The sequence below is a fragment of the Salvia splendens genome, chromosome 13, assembly GCF_004379255.2.
Source record: "Salvia splendens isolate huo1 chromosome 13, SspV2, whole genome shotgun sequence".
Classification (NCBI taxonomy): Eukaryota; Viridiplantae; Streptophyta; class Magnoliopsida; order Lamiales; family Lamiaceae; genus Salvia; species Salvia splendens.
In genome coordinates this window covers 11655007-11672801 of record NC_056044.1, presented here as the reverse complement: position 1 = coordinate 11672801, position 17795 = coordinate 11655007, and the positions used below count along the sequence as shown (strand labels likewise).

At 40.0% G+C, this 17795-nt stretch overlaps 1 pseudogene; it reads right to left on the bottom strand.

Moving 5' to 3' along the window:
• Positions 1–1965: 1965 nt before the first annotated feature.
• On the bottom strand, positions 1966–15807 carry LOC121761937 (annotated as a pseudogene).
• Between the last annotated feature and the right edge of the window lie 1988 nt (positions 15808–17795).

Below are 17795 nucleotides of genomic sequence, written 5' to 3'. Positions count from 1 at the left end.
ATTGCGGCAGTGCACGTCTGAATCGGAGTGTGGCCGGGTTTACCAGCCGCATCCTCCCGCACCCTGAAATACCCGTATCGACGCTCTAAAGCGCCCACGATACGCAGAAAGAGCGGACGATGCATCCTAAAACGTCGTCGGAACAGTTCTCCCCAAAGCGTGGCTCCGGAGCGAAGTAATCCTCGTACAACCGACGGTGTGCAGCGAGGTGGTTCCGGGGTACTATAGATCGACGATGGATGGGTCGAGTTACCGTCGGCGCCAAGGCCGCCTGTATCTCCCTCTCCGCTGCCTCCCGCACACGTGCATGAATTAGCCTCATTATGTCATCATACCCCCACTACTACCACCGCACCGCTATCGCCCGCATCAATGCCACTACCACTACCACTACCAGTCATTCTGGATATATATAAAAGAAACGTAGAGAGAGATACTAGTTAATACAAGTGATGCGAATGAAATGAAGTTCAACGAGCCGTATTTATAGAACTTTCGAAAAAAAATATATAAAATAATCGGGACGTCCGTATCCACGTCACCGCTGCGCAATGGCGGACGTCCGTATCCGCGTCACCGTTGCGCAATGGCGGACGTCCCGCGCGGAACTCCGGCTCGCCGGCCGGACGTCCACCGGGACGGACGCCATTGTGGATGCTCTTAATATGAATTTTAATGTATAATTGATAAAGTAAGATAGATATAAATCGTGGTGTGAGTACTATTAGTGAAGGGAGAGCTCCACATCATTATTAGTATAGTGTAATGGTATAAGTTGTAAATAAAATTATGTGTAATAATAATATATTATTTAACTATTCCAATTTAAGAAAGTTCATTCTTTTCAGAGATGGAATCATAGAAAATAGTTCATATTATTCATAGACGGAATAAGTATTACCTAGTACTCCCTCCATCCGCAAATAGGAGTTCCGGTTCATTTTTACCATAAATGGTATTATGGTCTCACTTTCCACTAACTCATTCCACTCACATTTCATTTAAAACTAATATATACAAGTGGGACCTTTACTCCACTAACTTTTTTCCACCTATTTTTCTTAACACTTCTTAAAACCCGTGTCGCTAAGAAATGAGACTCTTAATGACGGACGGATTAAGTAATGATTTATAGCTCTTGTGATCAATTATTAGGTAATTAATTAAATTTAAGTGTGAAAATATCTATATGTCCTAATCTAGAACCACAATCTAGGAGCATAGGCACAGCCGCATAGATAAAAATAGAGTTGTCCACCATTTAAAGAATATAGAACCAAAATTAGAAGATTTTTAACATTGGAAGCCCACCTTGAAACCTATGTAACCACTAAAAAAGTACATGTAGACATTTAAGATAATCTCCATTATTTTGAATGTACGAGTTTTGATTTTAAATAGTACTTCCTCTCTCAGATGTCATATTTCATTTTTGTACTTATGGGATGGAGAGAGTACTACACAGTACATGTCACTAGAATAGTTTTGATTTTGAATATTAGTGAATTACAGAATTAGCATGTAGACATTTAAGACTCCAATTCTCAATTGTTTAATATCAATAATAAAAAGAAATGCATAGGCAGCTGTCCATTTTTCTTTTCCCTTACTAAACTAGTTAGTGGGTTATTTTATATACCAAACTAGTTTAAAATGCTAAACACCAAACATATCATTATAAAACAATGCGGAGTTCATTACAACTTTATTTATAGTTCATTATAGAGAATTCAAAGATTTAAAAACAATGAGCTCCAGGTTGTCTTATAATTTAAAAATCTAGAGTTCATTATAAGTTTGTCATTAGTTCATTATAATGAACTCTAAGTTGTCTTATAATGATGTTGTTCGGCGTTTAAGGTTTAAGACTAATTTGGTATTGATCATAGTCCAGTAGTTCCTTTTACATATACAAGCAAAATCAACCTAAAAAGATTTATTCAAAATATTCACTCTTTATGACATTATCTGTGTTCACTTTGCATAGTCACAAACAATCCATCTAATTCCACAAAATATTACCACAGTAATGAGCACTTACATGAACTGCAAATAATCAGGTAATAACAACAAAGAATAAACCAAACTGCCTGCATTCATGAATGAAACAGATACACAAATCCTGCTGTACAAAATTCATCTCACCTCTCAGTAAAGTGGTCATCGCTCCGGGCTTGGTATCCAATCTCGGAAGAGGGATTCTCCGTCCGCTTAAAATCTGAACAAGAAATACAATGACGAGGAAAGACACAAAGTTCCGCCTGGCTCAAAATTGCTGGGCTCGGTGAAGCTCAAATGCTCTTCAACAAGAAAGGAACCAGTGAGGGACTCTATGATGTACAATGTGCATGATATCAGGGCCGCCACGTGGTCTTCTGGGCAGTCAGGATGCCCTCCCGGTCTTGTGCAAAAGTCATCCGGATCTCCCAGTGCAGGCCTCTTAGAATTTCTTCGAGAGGGTTGAGAATTTCTACTTTGTCACAGATGATTGCCCAACCTCCGGGCCTTAGAAGCCGGTCCATCTCAACAACAATCACCACGGCCTGCTTGCATCTGAAGATAAATAAATAGAGTGAGGCTAAAGAAGTATAGCTCTAGTTATAACCTATTAAAGGAAACTAGGAATGATGATGGTAGACCTAAACTCACATGTTTAATAGTGAAGAGAAAACTCAAAGTTGGATTATGTATGGGGCGCTTACTTTGGCAGATATATTACACCGATATACATAAGATTTGAGTGTGTGAACTTCGAAGGATTACATGATGAAACGAGCTACAAATTCCATGATCCATCAAGTATGTGGTGGATGACTTGACATTATACTTAGTATCTATCAATCTAAGCTGGTAAAGTGAAAAGACAACTAAAAGAAATTGCAACAACCAAGTCCTCCTATACCAAGACAGAAGTTGCTTGTATAATTTATTCTAGAGATAAAACGTCGAAAGATCTAGTAGTATTATTTCATGCACTATCCCTTAAGTTCACCTTTTCTAATGAAATACCCTTACATTAAATTACTAATACACTACAAATACCTATTTGAGGTTGAGGTACACTTCGGCACATCCAGATGCATGGTGCATCGGTCCTACATAAATCGTAATCGTGATTAATAAATTACAATTGGGTATTAATAAGCCCTAGGTAGCGACTGATGAACCCGGATGCACACAAGTTTTTTGCTTTTGAGGTTTGTACTTGTTGAATATTGCACCTATCATCTGATGATATCAGCCCAGAGAAGATGGAGAAAATCGGGTTTCTAGGCCAATTGGCCTTTAAAATTACGCAAATGTACCCACTCTGTTATCTATTCCAGTTATAGGAAACACGCCAACCTCATTGGCGTTTTGTTTTAGTGAAAACGCCAACTAAGATGGCGTTTTATAATGTCTCGTATTTTGCCCGTATTGTCTCCCATTACAGTTACGTTAAAACACGCCAATTGTGTTGGCGTTTACTACCTAAAAACGCAAATTGCGAAGGCGTGTTTATGAAATAAAAAACACCGACGGAAATTGCGTATTTTCTAAAAGACGCCTTCGTAGTTGGCGTCTTTAAGTACAGAAACGCCAACTACATTGGCGGGTTTACATAAAAAACGCCAACCCCAATGGCGGGTTTCTACAGACTGTTATAGCAGCCCCTCATCCTCCAAATCGCGAAAAACACACACCACACACCATTCGCGATTTTCCATAGTAGCAGCGCCTCTCGTCGGGAATTCCTCCTACTCTCCGTGATTTCGCCCTCCATTTATCAATCGGTGCTAGTTTTCCCCAAAATCTTCCAATTTATTTGGTTAGTATACTTATCTTTTACATTATTAGAGTAATTGTTGGATACTTAGCTAGGGTTTGTAATGGGTTGCAATTTGAGTTGAAATATTGTGCATATGGATTATTTGTATGACGTTAGTGTTGATTATTATGTTGGGTTGTTTGGATTTAAGTGAATTTGTGTATAAATTTGATTATAAACCAAAATCGTAGGGTTTTAAAACTTGAAAATTGGGCAAATTGATTTGGTTTATGTGGGTGTTGGTTAGTGTCTTTGTTTGTAGTTTGAATTGTTAATATTGTGTATATTGTTAGGTTGAAATTGAAATTGAAATTGTTAGGTTGGTCAAACTAAAATTGGGTAAGTTGAATTTGTGGAGAATTGATGTATATTGTGCATTTGAACGGTTACTTTTGTGTAGGTGAATTGTGTTATGATGTTGAAGTTGTGTATTGTGAATTATTTGATATAGGTGTTCCATTTTGTGATATTGTATAAAATTGTTTGTAATTATTGAATTTGTTTAGGTTTGTTTATTGTTTAATTTGGAATATGAATGTGTGTAGGTAATTTATGGCATCTTCTTCAACTTCTCGTCGTCGGCTCTTATGTGGTCCTGAGGACCCCTCCGTATTATATCTGCAGAGACAACACGTCTCTAATAACATATGGGCAGGAGTGCCATCGGAAGACGTACGGTGTAGAAGATACGAAGGAATCATATGGGATGTTCCCATAAATCCTCGTGTTTTGGCGGTTATAGATGAGATGGGGTTCGGCGGGATGTTGAGGTGTGGTCAACCGAAAGACATTGACCACCATCTTATCACCGCTTTGATCGAACGTTGGAGGCCAGAGACTCATACGTTTCATTTTCCAGTCGGTGAAGCGACTGTGAGCTTAGAAGACGTGGAGGTCTTATGGGGCCTCAAAACTGACGGTGAGCCTCTGACGGGTTACATCCCCACTAAGGATGTCGGATATTGGAAGGATGTTTGTTTGGATTTTCTTGGCTTTATTCCAGATGCAGTTGATCTAAAAGAAATGAACTGGAAGCAGACAAGCTTATCAAACCAACTGCGGATTGAGCTGAGTGATGACCACGAGCAATACATGTACAATCAACGTGCTCGTGTGTATTGTCTACTGTTACTGGGTGGTCTACTGATCCCGAACGCCACCGGTAATAAAATTCCCTTCTTCTACCTTCAGTTTTTCATGGATATAGAACAATGTGGTAGCTATAGCTAGGGAGGTGCGACTCTTGCCTGCTTGTACCACAATCTATGTGAAGCTGCACTTGGTAAGAGGACCGATGTCGGGGGACCTCTTACATTGTTACAGCTGTGGGCTTGGGAGAGAATCCCAATTATTAGACCGCAGATGCTGAACCCCGCGCCCGTAGACTACTTACCATGTGCAGTAGCGTAAGTTGTCCACTAATTACTTTTTTAAGCATAATTGTTATTGATTTTTGTGTTGTTCGCTCATAATTTAATTTTTGTAGGTGGACTGGTCGGGCCTCTTATGTAAAAGCACCCGGACATTGCATTGAAACTTTCAGAGATCAGTTCTCAACAATGCATGCCAATCAGGTAATTTACATAACCTAAATTATTGCTAGATTGCTGTTTTTGATTGAACTTGTTTTGACTAAATAAGTTTCATATTTAGTTTATTTGGAGGCCGTACGTCAATCGAAATCTGGCGGAAATTTGTGTTGCCGGTCGTCCTATATGGACGTCGATGACAACACTAATCTGCTGGAATATGGTTGAGCCACACATGCCACAGCGAGTGCTGCGACAGTTTGGGATTGTCCAACCGTATATCCCGCTTATCGACCGGTTCCACGGACCTGATTTTACGAAACAGGATCGCCGTGGCAAAGCAGGTCGGAACTGGGTTGAGTGGCACGCCAAGCATATACAAGATTGGCATAATAGGCACGACACGGTGTATGTTGATTTGGAGTACTCATTCGAGCCTGTTGCTACTGATGAGTACATGGATTGGTTTCGCCGGATAACCGTGGTGTACCTAACAAAACCCGGCGTGCATGCTCCTGAGGGCTTCCATGAAACGGCGGCCTCTCATCACTACGCGGTAAATTTCAACAACTATTCTTTATTTATATTCATATGATGAAATGTAATTAACACTGAAAATTGTAGGTGGATACCCTTCACAAAATACGCCACTTTCTTAGGGAGCAAGACATGTCAGGACGGCCAGATTTATTCACCATTTCGAGGATGGTTGAACATGGCCTCCAGATATGTGGAGAAGCTGAGACGATGGACTACCGTCCTTCCCAGCGCTCTGAGATGGACATCGAGGTGCCCGTGCGGCAAAAAGCGAAGCGGCGTGGAAAGAAGAAAGTTGGTGGACAGTCGTCATCATCAAGGATGGATACTCAATTGGTTGATGATTCTGATGACGATTTTGAGGCTCCTCCTCCACCAAGATCTGCCGTGCGGGGTCGTCACTCTGTCAGCCACACGGGTGGTACAGGAGAAGATATCGGTCTCAGCGATCAACAATCTCCACCTCGGTCTTCTGTGAGAGACGACTTTTTTGATGTTGATTTAGAGAATGCTGTCGTTGAAGATACTCCTCCGTCCAGAATCCCTAAGACCAGTATCGGGAAGGGAATCCGTAGTCTGTTTATGCGGAAAAGGCGAGACGAGTGATTTTTATTGGTGTTGGTTGAAATTTGATACATTCTATATAAATTGGTGTTTTTTTATTGATTTGACCGCTTCATATTAGTAATTTGATATATTCTATTGATATTGGTGGTTTTCATTGATTTCCCGTATTTATATTGTAAGTTGATAAATGCGCGGTTTTTATATTAGATAATTGGGCTATTTGCAAACACGCCATTCAAGATGGCGTTTTTAAGTTGGTAAATAAATTGTGCAAATTTTACACACGCCGTGGCTGAGCTACTGAACAAACACGCCAACCTGATAGGCGTTTTTTTGATAACACGCCACTTATGATGGCGTTTTTAAATAACGCCACTCACAATGGCGTTTTTATAACTAAAACACGCCAACTCCATATGCGTTTTTTAATCACGCCACTCACAATGGCGTTTTTAAGATGGGCAAATTTTTTATGGCGTTTTTCCAACGCGGAGGTTGAGCTACTGAACAAACACGCCAATACCAGTTGGCGTTTTTAAAACACGCCAACGTGATAGGCGTTTTAACATAAATACGCCACTTAGGTTGGCGTTTTATAACTAAACACGCCAATACCAGTTGGCGTTCTGAACAAACACGCCAACCGCATAGGCGTTTTTTACTAAAACACGCCAATCGCATAGGCGTTTTTACCAAACCACGCCAACTTTAATGGCGTGTTTTAGTTAAAAAAACAGCACAAGCCAAAATATAAGTATAACATTTCGTATGTTTCGATTCAAGCCAAAATGTAAGTATAACATTACAATGTTCAATTCAATAAATATCTACGATTATAAACAGAACAATGTTCAATTCAACTAAATAGTTGTTACACGTTCAATTGTCTCGCCTTCTCCGGGTAAAGAAGCTACGGATACCCTTTCCGATTCTGGCGGTGGAGAGTCTAGACGGAGGAGTATCTTGCACAACGACATTCTCTAGATCAACCCCGAAAAAATCGTCTCGCACAAAAGACCTAGGTGGAGAATGTGGGATATCACCGAGCCCGATGTCTTCGCCTGTATAACCAGTGTGGCTGACAGAATGACGACCTCGAACTGCAGATGTTGGTGGAGGTGGAGGCATAAAATCGTGAGAGGCATCATCAGTGTGGCTGATAGAATGACGACCTCGAACTGCAGATCTTGATGGAGGTGGAGGCATAAAATCGTGAGCGGCATCATCTACCAACTGAGTATCCATCCTCGAACGAGCATTCGGGCAGTTGCGTCTGTCGTGCCCTGGTTGACGGCAATGTTTACATCGGCGTTGGGTTCGTGGCTGGTCAGTTTCACGGACATCCATCTGATTACGAATCCTAGTAGTACGGTATCGACCGTGACTTTTAGGCATTAACTGAGCTCGTGAACATTGCAAAGTCCATTCAGGCACGGCCCAATAATCTTGGTGTCTGATTGGATTGAACACCGTAGAATATTGGTGTACCCAAACACTTGTGCGGTATACGTTATCAACAAGCGACAGCATGGGCTCGTTTCTAAACCGCGCAACTGCCGCTGCATGTGAACATGGAAGTCTCCACATCTGCCACTTTTGACATTTGCAGTTCGACTCCAAGTACTTTACCTTCCACTTATTACCACCCTTTCCACCAATTCGACTCTTTGTTCGAACCACATAAAGCCCTGCAATTGTGTTTGGGACTCTCACATTATGTAATTGACCTTTTACATCAGATTTACACACCTTTGCATGGGCCCACGGGGTAAGTGGTGTGGCACACTGTGTTGCTGCAAGTGACCGCTCATTAAACCATTCTATTGTCCTCCAAAATATCAGATCAATGCAAGCTTTAATTGGGAGTTGTCTTGCGCCTCTCAACACATTGTTGTAAGATTCCACCATATTAGTGGTCATCTCACCCCATCGTTTGTGTTTGTCATACGCCAAACTCCATTTTTCTAACTCCACGACATCAAGGTACTGCACGGCCTCGTCGTTGATGGTTCGAAGTAAACGACGTCTGTTCTTAAACTTGCGTTTCTTGGTAGCAATACCAATTTTCCAAACAAGTCTTTTTACCATGATGCCTTTATGATTCTGCAAAACATTCTTTCTAACATGTACCAAGCAAAATCGGTGATGCCCCACATTGGGTTCTTCTTTCCATATGGGAGAATTCATTGCATCTATGATTCCCACATGCCTATCTGATATTACACATATTTCATGCTTTGCCACGTGAAGTCTAATACGTTCCATAAACCAATTCCAACTTTGTATGGTTTCCTCATCAACAATGGCATATGCAATAGGCAAACATTTCTTATTAGCATCAAATTCAACGGCAATAAGAATTTTACCTCGAAATCGTCCACGTAGATGAGTTCCATCAACGGTTAAAACTGGTTTGCATAGTTGAAAAGCCTCCACAGCTGGACCAAAAGCCCAAAATACGTACTTGAAAACCTTGTTCATACCGTTGCTTGATCTGTCATCATGCAACCATTCGACAATTGTGCCAGAATTTTGTCTTTGCAACTCATTCAAATAAGTTGGTAAAACTTTGAAATTCCACTCCCACGAACCATACACAAGCTCAATAGCTGTCCTCCGAGCATACCATGCTTTCTTGTAACTAACTTTCACATGAAATCTATTTTCAATATCCGCCACAATTGCTTTTACCTTGTAGCAAGGATCGTTTTCTATTTGATGGCGAACACTCAACGCTATCATACCCGACGTAAGATTAGCGTGCCCATTATAATTACGATCCCCCATGCAAGTATGAGCAGTGCTAAACACTCTAATTTGCCAGTGTTCATCATGCTTCCTCAGTGTTGCTCGGCACTCCCACAAACATTTAGGTAAGGACTTATCTTTCGGATTTCCTTGTGGCCACTTACAAACTGCATGCCATCTCTTTCCTTTACTTTCAACGACTGTATATTGGCGGATTTTTTTCAAATGCCAATGAGTGACAGCTGACTTCAATTCCAATTTGGTTTTAAATTTAGTATGCAACCCGACATTGCTCGGATCTTTTTCACTCCAATAATGCACATTGAGATCATCAGACTCAAAGTTTTTTGGATCAAAACTATCATACGGACCTGGTAAGGTGCGAAAATAGTTCATACCAGGCTGTGGGAACTGTGGAACTACTCTTTCTCGTACTGCTCTTCCTCCAGTTGATGTTTCTCCAACCACTGTTTCTCCAACCGGAATGGAGTGCTTGGAGCAACAAATTGGTCCTCATCCGACGAAGCACCATCTGAATCTGTACTATCCGGGTCGACATCTTCAGAATCATAAGGTGATTGTGGATCAAGAAAGTCGGCTTTATCAGGACCAATTATGGCCTCAATCACATCACAGTTGTCACTGTCCCCTAAATGCACGCCTCCAACATCAAAATCTTGTGTTGTATCGAAGCATGGTTCTTGGCCTCTCGTAGACGTACCAACATCAAAATCTTGTGTTGCAGCGAAATATGGTTCTCGGCCTCTCGTAGACGTACCAACATCATTACTCATGAGAAGATGACTATGTTGTTGAGTAATTGACGAATACTCAACATACAATTCAATTTGACCTCCTGTAGTCATACTCTCACTAAACATTATTGGCATGTATACTTCTTCTAGTAAAATACCTATATACGTGATTGAAGATCCATGCCATATATGACGTTTCCATACTATTTGAAGTTTGTTTTCAAATATGTTTATCCCCATCCTTTCACAAATTGTTTCCACAAGCTTATCGTAGGAAATACTTTCATCCAACATAATCAATCCTTTTGCAAAAGGAGGATCATATGAAATAACTGTTCCGGGAATTATCTTTCCACCCCAATATAAATAGACACACCACGTCATACTATCTGCATTAATGTCAAACACAAATATTGGTCAAAAATATTTCTTTACAGTACACTACAATATATACTATCATAACAACCTATCAAATATGGGTAAAAAATTAGATATACTACAACATATAATACCATAACAATTGGTCAAAATATTTCTATTAATTACAATACAATTTATAATACTATAACAAACCAGCAAATAATTATATAAATTACACTACAATATATACTATCATAATAATCCAACAAATATTAGTACACTAATGTTTGGAAGAATAATGAGTACAAAATTCGATATACTAACCGATTACGAGGACTAATATTTGGAAGAATGAGCCACAATAGAAATCTACACCCTTCAATCCGACCAAGGCAAGATTTTTCGCGTTTTTCAGTTTTGGGAGGTTTTTCGCCGTTTTGGAGAGGGAATGTGACGAGGGTTTTGCGATTTTGGGGCAGATCTGGGAGATAAGGTTCAACAGAAAAACGCCTACGCAATTGGCGTTTTTTTCTAAACACGCCAACGAAATTGGCGTTTTTTAGTTAAACACGCCATCGAAATTGGCGTTTTATAACATAAAAACGCCATCATCATAGGCGTGTTCAATTAAACACGGTAACAAAGTTGGCGTGTTTAAATTTAAGTATATTGGTTGAAAATACACCCAAAATACGGTCAACATATAACACGCCAACACAGTTGGCGTTTTTGCGTAATGACGCGCCAATGTCACTGGCGTTTTTATTTATAAACACGCCACTCTTATTGGCGTTTTTCCTATAACTGGAATAGATAACAAAGTGGGTACATTTGCGTAATTTTAAAGGCCAATTGGCCTAGAAACCCGATTTTCTCGAGAAGATGAGGAAACCTTAATAACGATATATGTCATACATTCAGGAACAGACATTTCCTATAGTAGCATATTACCAACAAAGATGCCAAAGCGACTCAGAATTAGGAAGACATGGGAAAAGGATTGGCAGCGGACCTGTTTTTAAGCCTTGAGAAGAGATGATCAGCATGCAGGAGGTCATAAGATCGAGGATACGAACCAAAAGATTCACACCAGTCGTGGTACACACCAAGAAGCCCCCGCTCAAAAATGATGGGAAGTGTATCCGGTGCATGTACAGGAACCACAATCATAACCCACACATTCTGGTCCGAAAGTGCAGCTGCAAATCTGTAAAGAAGTATAGTAATAAACCACAAGTGTGTGAATCTGAGCGACTAATTATTGAGTAGCTGACCTCTAAGACAGATAGAGTTTCAGAACTATGTAATTACTCTAGCAGCTTACCCTCCACTTATGGCTTTCATGTCCAATATGTTTCTGATAGTTGACCAATCGATATCCATTCCAACCAGATACGACTTGTTCACAATAGATTTCCAGTGCTCGCTGTCAGCAGTTAACTTCTCTCTGTTGTTCATCCATTCAGGAAATGTATGAAGCCTCTTTGGCTATTCCGCGGGCCACTCAGCCCCATGTTGTTCAATGGCTTCAGGAACGGTGTTGAGGCAAGTTTTTAATGGAGCATACCTGTATTAATATCGAAAGCACACAGATTAACATCGTCTGCATTAATGTATGATGATGGAACACAGGATCTTTCAACTCAAAGCAACACTTCACGTACAGGTAACAGGTTTAAAGAATGCAATCCTTCAAACAAAAAGTACAGCATGTCAGCCATAGTTTCATCTACAAATATGGCATTTTCAGGGACTAAAAACCAATGACATGGTAAAGGAGCGAAGTTTATTTCTTATCTGCTTAGTCATACTAAACAAGCTTAGGCCAGGTTCCCATATAAACTCACACTTCCATCTAAAAAATTAGACATGGTACTTCCTAAGATGTGAGATCACTGGTCCTATTAGATTCTTTAGTACTCCCCCGTCCCAAGTTAGTTGGGGCATTTCTTTTGAGCATGAGATTTAAGAAATTGATGTGTTAAAGGTTAAAGTGGAGAGAGTAGAGTATGAGAGATGATAAAGTTTTTGCCAAAGAAGGAAACGACTCAAATACCTTAGAACAACTCAAAAAAGGAATACGACTCAACTACCTTGGGATGGAGGGAGTACTTGTTATAGAATAAGTATTCTACATCGGTTATGTGTCCCAGTTAGGCTTAACATCTTGTACTATACAACTGTGTTTTGTATAAGTAATGAAAGACATCTAATATCTACTACTTTTCTCTACTATGTCTCTATACTTTTTCCACATATCTCTATATTTTATTGTTCTACAGTACCAATATGTGTATAGAGTTATTTATATCGTTGTACGATTAGTTTTATTCATCTCTTTCCTCATTGCTTTACTATAGTCACAAGACTCATAACCAATGCCACGCCTCCCAGAGGCAGATAGAATGTCAGAAAAATGCTTTGCACGCGGCTTCATCAGTACAGAATCTTTAAAGCCCTAAAGTTGTCATCAGCAGCAATGAACAGAACTAGAACAATGTTTAGGTGGAAGTTTTATATCATGGAAAGTGAAACCATCCAACTCTGAAGCAGCAGATATAGAATTGAACACAACTTCTAGAAGCTGATATAGGATTAGCTAGCATATTTCCACTCAGTGAAGATCACAGAACAGGGAATAAACTAGATTAGACCAAGGCAATGGCCCTCTTAGTTGCGTTAGTGCCATAAAAAGTATGCGTGCCAGAATGTACATTATTTATCTTGCACATGTGCAAGGAACAAAGATAGAGGTGTAAAATCATTGCATATGTTCCTAGATTTGATATCAGTTGACTAGGGAAGATAGATAAGACAACACATGATAAGAACACACATTTTAGGTAATTATATGTTAGATAACTCAAAGATAGAGGAGTTATCTACCCTACCAAACTGCCCCTTATTTTCTTGCAGTTGCACAGTTCTTTCTTCAGTTCTTGTTCTCTTTTAATCCTCAAGTGACTTATTATCCACTAGTCTTTCTGGTTTTGTGTTTTAAATCATAAATGCTGATCTTAACACTTAACTCTTATCACATAGAAAGCGACATATGAGTTGCTCAATCAACCACTGGACAATAATGATTTCTGCTGAAACATGAATGATGCATAATCTGGGTTCTCGTTTTCCTTGCATAGAGGTGGAACTTTCTTTCGTCTCAATTCATAAATATTATTTTCTTCTGGCTTTTGATATATTTTCATGCCTATGTCACTGAGTTCATCAGTTTTATCAGCCAGGATGTTCCAACAAATTGATGACGTCAATGTGGACAAAGCTGGAAAAAGGGATGAAATTAGAAAACACCACATGCTTCGGTCAGAGAGAAGCATAGACAACTTGCAGGGATCAATAAACTAATATAAAATCATGTTAAATTGAAAAATGGAACTAATTACTCCATATACACAGGATATTCCCCAGTTATATGCATTACAAATAAAAATGAACGAATTCCCACATAAAATTGAAGGGGAGTTACAACAGTAATATTATAGAAAGTTAACGAGCATATTTAGCTAATGCAATCACAATATAAAAAAAGTCAGTTAAAATCAGAGGGCATTTCACAAATTTGACATGAAGTGATGGAGCTTGTGAGAAATGGGAACTAAGAGCAAACTTTCTTCAGCTTCGATACTGCCATGCTTAGTTGACAAAATGAAATGCCCTCCAGGCCTTAATATCCTATTCATCTCCAAGATAATCTTGGTCGCGCCTGAAATTAGATCATATGAATGTCTACCTGATTCTAGAAAACGAAAAATTTAAGATGAATTGGGAGCTGAGATTGGCAGCACAGACCATTTGAATGCCAAGAGATACTGCATTCGCCACAATGAATTGCATCAAAGACTCCACTAGGAAATGGAAGTCTTCGATTTTCAAGAGGGCTAACAACAGCGGGGAAACCACGCTCGAGAGCAACTTGTGCTAGGTCCACTAAGTCATCTTTCAAGCCAAGTGTAAGAGCCAAAACACCCTTCTTAAGTAGAGAAGCCGTAAAGCTCGAATCTTTACATCCCATATCTAGCACAATGCGAATGTTTTTCCCCAATTCAATGTCTGGCACCATCTAAATCCACCAAATTCCGGAAACCAAAGATGCAAGTATCCATGTTTATAGGACAAAGATATAGGCAGAGCCCAACTCTCATATCAAAGATACATGTAAACGTGCAGGAACTTGATTAAGACTATCCTTACACATGTATGAGAATTTATATTAGTTAAAAGTTCTTTTGCATCAATTTTCACCACTCACTGGAATAACCAAGATGAACTGTAAAACTTTTACCCTAGACACATACTATCCCGGAAAAATATAAAGCTATACAACATTTTCAGACGAAAAAAAGGTTTATCATATTACATGAAACAGTAAGAACACCTCACCTCTTCTATCGAATCTAGATAATGCTGAACTCCACCCTTGAATACAGACTGGTTCTGCGGGAAAGTGAGATAATCTCCAGATTCTACCAACCAATCCTGTGTCTTAATATATGCAGCTAATTTTGGATGTTCCACGTTTTTATACAATATCTGAGAGAAACATACAGTTAGCAAGCGTACGCTTTCTACACAAAGCAATCAGAGATTAAAAACTCTACAAGTATATACCTTCCCTTTGCTCTCCGGCCACCTCACGGGAGTCCTATCGCCATAACGAGGGAGGGGGACGAGACACATTACAGCTGATCTCGGACAACTCCTCTCACGATGCCTATAACTCTGCAACCTCCCCGTGGCACTTTCAATGTCGATACAAGGAATGTAGTTATGCTTGCTCCTCGTGTTGCATAACTTCCAAGTGTACCGTTTCTTAGGATCAAACACAGGACCTGATGCCTTCCTATTCGCCCTCCGTGAACCTCCATTTTCCTCCTCAGGGGCTTCCTGATCCAAGTCCTCTGCATTGATGAAATTAGCATCTTCCTCCACAGAATCATTGGTATTGGCATTGGCATTGGCATCACCCTCCCCATCACTATCTTCATTACCACCCTTCTCCCCAATCACCTCCTCCTCCTCCTCCTCCACCTCAGATCCTTCACCTTCTCGGGTCTTGTTTTCACCATTTTCCGGCTTTTTCCCCGGGTTCAAAGGGACGGACCCATTATTGATTTTCTTGTCTTTATCACCCAATCCAAACTTAAATCTCACCTCCCCACTTTCATTTTCCCTTTTGGGTACTATTTTATCAGAGTGAACTTGGGAATTACTTGCAGAAACCGGCTCAGCAATAGCATCAAAAGTCTCCCTTTGAGAAGTCACGGAATAATTGGAAAACAAAGACCATACAATTACAAAGCAGAGACCCAATACCACAGTTGCAGACAGCTTCACAAAGAAACCATATTACTGATAAGAGCGCTTCACTTGGGGCCCAAATCTTCCTATTGCCATTTCACTCCCTCTCTCTCCAAACCCACAAAAATTCCGGCTAAATTCCAAGAAGGGACGCCATGGCGAAATGTATCCGCCATGGTAAAGACGCGAGAAGCTCTCGCGTGTTTTAACTAAACACGCGTGAAGCTCTTGCGTGTTTTAAAAGTGTAGACGCATCAGCCTAATGCGTGTTTAAAGTAAACCACGCATATTCCTCTCGCGTGTATTAAAGAAGAGACGCGTCTTCCTCTCGCGTGTTTAAAGTAAACACGACAAGCTCTCGCGTGTCTCCCTTGCTTCACAAAATCCGTCCAGAAGGCAGAACATACCACAAAACGCGAAGAAGCAGCAGCGAAAATCGGCGAAAATTCTTCCCAACCAGCGAAATTTGAAGCCTAATCCGATATTTAGCTCTCTCATTCCAATTTGAAGTGTTGTTAGGTAACTTTCAACCCTTATTTTCGATTTTTATTGGTTGGGTTTAATAGTTAGGGTTCATGGGGTAGGAAGTATTTTGTTGAATTTGGTTGAATTTGGTGTTGAATGATTCAATTTGGTTGATTTTATCTTGAAATTGGTTGTATTTGATGTTGAATTATTCAATTTGGTTGATGTTTTGTTGAAGTGTTGAATACGGTTGAATAAGGTGTTACTTCGTTGAATTTGGTGTTATTTTGTTGCATTTGGTGTTAATTTGGTGAATGTGATTGATATTTTGTTGAATTATTGAATTTGGTTGAATTATTGTTGAATTATTGAATATGGTTGAATATGGTGTTAATTTGTTGAATTTGGTGTTGATTTGTTGAATGTGGTTGATATTATTGTTTTGAATTATTGAATTTGGTGTTAATTTGTTGATTTATAAAATTTGGTTTATAATTAAATATGTTAAATTTTGATTATATTAGGATGTCGCGATATGGACCAGAAGATCCTTCTGTTTTGCATTATCAGCACAGTTATATATCACGCAATGCGTGGGCAGGCCAGGAAACAACCTCTTTCAATATTCGGCGCTTTGAGGGACATTTCTGGGAAATCGATAATCATCACAGACGCGTGATTGATTATGTTTGTAGATTTGGTTTAGGTGGAGTTCTTTTCTGTGGTAAGGCTCTGGATGTAGATCATGCGCTGATCACACAGCTTTGGTTGAGCGTTGGAGGCCAGAGACACATACATTCCATCTTCCCGTAGGGGAAACTACCATTACATTACAAGACGTTCAAGTATTATGGGCTTTACGTGTAGATGGAGTACCCTTCACAGGAAATGGGTTTTGTGAAACTGGGTGGAGGGGTTTATGTGAAGTGCTCTTGGGCTTCTATCCCCTTCAAAGTGAGATGAAGGAAAACGGTATCTTGGCATCCGCGCTAATACATAGGATGACGATTGAACCGTTAGGAGATGGTCTCGAAGACGAAGCCTACATTCAACGGGCACGTATGATTGTGCTTGTGCTATTGGGAGGGTTGATCTTACCCGACGGCTCAGGGTGTAAGATACCTCTCATGTGGTTGACCCAACTTCGAGATGTAGAGGCTGCCTCTATGATTAGTTGGGCGAGTGCTGCACTTGCTACATTATACCATAATCTTTGTGAAGCGTCTATGGGCAAAAGGACAGACATTGGAGGTCCGACAGTGCTCCTACAGCTTTGGGTGTGGGAGAGAATGCCCACATTGAGACCGAATTTTGTAGTCGCACGTATACATACAAACAACACTCCATGTGCATTAATGTAAGTTTGTTGTTTCCTCTCTTTTGTGTATTTAATGACACCATATTAAATTGACAACTTTTGTTATTGTAGGTGGACTGGCTCCTATATGATAAACAGAGCCCACAAACATTCTGTTCGACATTACCGTGAACAGTTGTCATTACTCCAAAATAGCCAGGTAAAATGAATAATGTTTGATATATATTTGGGTAATTTTAATGTAAACTTGTTATTGTAGTTTATTTGGATGCCCTACGTGGACCGTCAATTGCCAGACTCCTGCCTCGAGATGAACAACAGTTGGAGATCTGTGACGTACATGGTTTGTTGGGCTATTGTCGAAGCACATGAGCCTGAGCGCGTGGTTAGAC